Raw genomic sequence first — 4133 nt, 5'->3', positions numbered from 1 at the left:
CTGATTTACTGGCCTTCTGTTACTACGGAAAGCATTGTCATACTTCCAAGGAACCACCCTTCTATTCTCAACGGGTCTTCCACCGGAAACAACAATGGTGGTAGGAGTACCAACAGTTACTGGTGCTGATATATTTACCGGAGTACCAACAGTTACGGGTGCATTGATAGTTCTTGGAGCACGTCCAGGACCCTCAGACGGTTTGAAGTAAATAGTGACAGTTGATACCACCCCACGATCTTTCATAGCCCGACTAAACTGTAGGCAACCATCATCCATCAAACCCTGGATACCTCTTCTCAACTTTCCACAACCGTTCTCTTGACCATCACAATCTGAACAACCTTCATCACAGCCCGGGAACACTCCCCCTTTCAACAGACGTTCTTTCACCACACGCAGCGAAGTTTGAACATCATCAACACTGACTACCAAATCCACAGCTTCCCCATCTTCCACATTGTTCACCCTATGCCCACCATGCTAAGGCATAGGATTATTCACAACATTCAGAACAGGAGCAAAGTTGATTGTCTTGGCATCAATCAGATCCTGGACCTTATGGTGAAAAGCCTGACAATTTTCAATATGATGCCCCGGTGCCCCGGAATGAAAGTCACAACGAACATTGGCATCATACCCAGCAGGTAGCTTCGTTAATGGAGCCATGGTGCGAAGCTCAACAAACCCCAACCTGAGCAATTCAGGAAGCAATTCAGCATATGTCATCGGCAACGGGTCGAAACGACGATCCGACATTCTCTGCCTTGGCTGAAATGGGCGTTGTTGTTGTTGTGGTGGTCCTCTCTGTTGTTGCTGAGGTTGAGTTGTTGGGATGGTTACAGCAGCAACCTGATGATACTGTCCTCTGTTCGTATTTCTCCGACTGTGCACAACATTAGTCTCACCCTCCCTCCTTCGGGGTGCCCCAGAAAATGGCTTCTTCGAACTTGAAGATGAGGAACCAGAATCTTGAATCTTCCCTACTTTGATAAGACTCTTAGTCCTCTCTCCACAGATTACGACATCAGAAAAGCTACCGAACGGGCAACTCTCCATGCGGTCCATGAACACACCCTGCAATGTTCCAATAAACATGTCAGTCAACTCTCTCTCCAACATCGGAGGTTGCACTCTTGCCGCTAATTCACGCCACCTCTGGGCGTACTCTTTGAAGCTTTCACCAGATTTTTGAAACAAGTTCTGCAATTGGGTTCTGCTCGGAGCCATATCCATATTGTGCTTATATTGCCTCAGAAAGGCTTCACCCAAATCCTTCCAGCTTCTAATAGACTCTCTCTTCAGATCCATGTACCAGTCCAAAGACGCTCCAGACAAGCTATCTTGGAAAAAGTACATCCACATCTTCTCGTCATCAGTGTATGCAGAGATCTTTCTGTAATAAGCTTGGACATGAGTGCGAGGGCAAGAAGTGCCATTATATTTGTCAAAGGATGGTGCCTTGAATTTGTAAGGAATTCTTAGCCCATCAACCAAGCCCATATTGGTTACATCAAAGCCCAAAGAGTTCTGACACTCCATGGCACGGATTTTCTCAGCAAGGGCATCAACTTTTCTATCCCTCTCTTCAGTCCTTCCCACCTCATCATCATCACTAAGGAGAGTGAACATATCCTCTTGTCTATCAACCAACGGAGCAGGATGGCGAGCCGGAGCACGGGCCGCTCTAGCATTAGCAGTCTCGGGAGCGATGGGTTGTCCGTTGATTCTGATACCCCTCAATTCATCACCCACAGCATAGTTATTGACGGGAATGGTAGCAGCAACATTGTCATTAACAGGGACTCCTTCCAGCGAATTACGGTTGACAGGTGGAATCACAACTTCCTGTCTCTGGGCCAAGGCTCGGAGCTCCTCTTGCCCTTGAACAACGCCTTACATCATATTCATAAATTGGGCCATGTTAGCCCTCATCTCTGCCAATTCAGCCTGAACTTGATCCATGCTTCTCTGTTGATTCAGTCTTGTCGCGTAGCGGTGCGGACGACGATCAGCAATCCTGCCTAAAACAGGAATCAGAATGAGAAGTCTTGTCAAGAACACCTGTAATGCAAGAATGATATGTGTATGATGCGTATGATGCATATGCTATGTTCATTTCTCAGGCACTCAAGAGTCTCGTCCATCTTTTGGAAAATGGCAACCTGCAACATAAACAACAAGGAAGCAACCTACACAGGATGATGAGCACAAGGGAAACATCAACAATCTCATCTATAGATCATGAGCAATAAGAATCATACAACATGGTTCAAGCCAATATACAATTCATCAGAGTAGAATAAAGAATCCCATCCAACAATCCTGGAGGTGATTCTCAAAATAAACAACAAGACAAGCTAAGAACGTCGTCCTCCAGGAATGAGAGTCTTCAGGTACTGGCACTGATCAATCAACCGGTCACACTCTGAACACTCAGGTAAAGGAGTGAGCTTCTCCTTCAGTTGCACCCTGAGATCCACAACTTCCTCTGAGCTAGTTCTCTGTAGCATGCCTTAGGTCTACTTCCTTCTTCAACTTAATGTCCTTGTCCTTAAGCTGCCTTTCCAAGTCTCATATCTTCTTTTGGTAATTGGCTTCCGCTTTTTGCAACCTCAAGCGTTCATGGTGCTCTTCATTCAACATTGTCTCTATCTCCTCATAGGACCTCTTCTTGTTACTCAATCCACTATCACTTTCACCTTGCACTCCTTTGAGTTTGTGAGCCAAGTTCAACTTATCAGTTCTGGCTTTGTAAAGCTCCATCTGGATTTCTTAATCCTTTTCTTTCAACTGGCGATTCTCCACTAAGGCTTGTTTGTACTGCTCAGCAGGCACATTCTCAGAATATATCAAAGGTGGTTGTTTATGCAAAGGTTCCATCCTATCATAGGGTAACAACAAAGTCTCAACTCTATCCTTGACCCTCTCAATGTAGGCAGGCATAGCAATGGCAAACTTCTTCCCTAAAACAGATCCATCCTTGACACCAATAGTCCTCCAAGCTCTTCCCACCTGCTCCAATCTAGCTGGGTCACTCCGCTTCTCAAAGTACACACTCTTAGCTATCTCCGCATCTAGTGGCCTTTCATTCATGACAAAACCCAACTGACAGAGAGAAAGAATCGGGTTGTAGTTGATGCAACCCTTAGTTCCTATGAGTGGAACATTACGAAACCCTCCACAACTCATAATGACATTGCGCACATTAAGCCTATAAGCTTTCCACTTAATATCATAAGAGGTGAGTGACATAATCCTCTGAGTCCACTTACGAGTGCTCTGAGTATCCACAAAAGGTCCATTGGTTGGCAGAAAGGACAAGAACCACTTAAGTAGTAACGGGAGACAACACCTGATAGCTCCACCCTTACCATGCCTGTTGTGTATAGCATAGTAAGTGTCAGCTAACAAGGTAGGGACCGGGTTTCCTCCGATGAAAATAGTGATTGCTGCTAGGTCCACAAAATTAGGCATAATAGGGAACAAAACAACTCCATAAATCATGACAGCCAACTGAGCGTTGAAAGCTCCCCAATTTCCTTTCTTTGCTTCTTCCTTAGCCATCCTCACCAGGTAATTCAAAGACAAACCCACAACATCACCACTTGGTTTCCAATTATCACTCACCTCCTTGATACTCAAATAAAGAGCCTTAGCAACAACTCTGAAATCCACCACCTTTGGCACATCCAGGAAGGGTACTTGGTATCTGATTCGGACATTCATGAGGATGGAATACTCTTCAAGAGTAGGCGCTAACTGGTAGTCTTGAAAGGTGAAGCAACGGAGCTCTGGATCATAGAACTGTAAGAGAGTCTACAGAGGTACCGGATCAACCACCATCTTTAACAATGTCAGAATATCCCCATACTAATCATCAAACACCCTCTGATTACAACCGGTCACAAGATTACTCAATTCTTCCAAAGACGTCAACGGCTCACGGTAAAAACTGTAGGTGCAAGTCTTCCTCTTCAACTCCGGAATGGCTGCCATCTCTCAAAGTGAACCGACTCCTGAATAAACCTGAGAAATGATATGCATGAGCAAATTAGCTTTTTTCTCTTTCTTTCCTCTTTTTTTTTACATTACTTTTTTTTGAAAATAAACATGCTATGATGCAAATGATG

This window comes from Lathyrus oleraceus, chromosome 3 (genome assembly GCF_024323335.1).
Source record: "Lathyrus oleraceus cultivar Zhongwan6 chromosome 3, CAAS_Psat_ZW6_1.0, whole genome shotgun sequence".
Classification (NCBI taxonomy): Eukaryota; Viridiplantae; Streptophyta; class Magnoliopsida; order Fabales; family Fabaceae; genus Lathyrus; species Lathyrus oleraceus.
Note: the sequence above shows the minus strand (reverse complement) of the source record.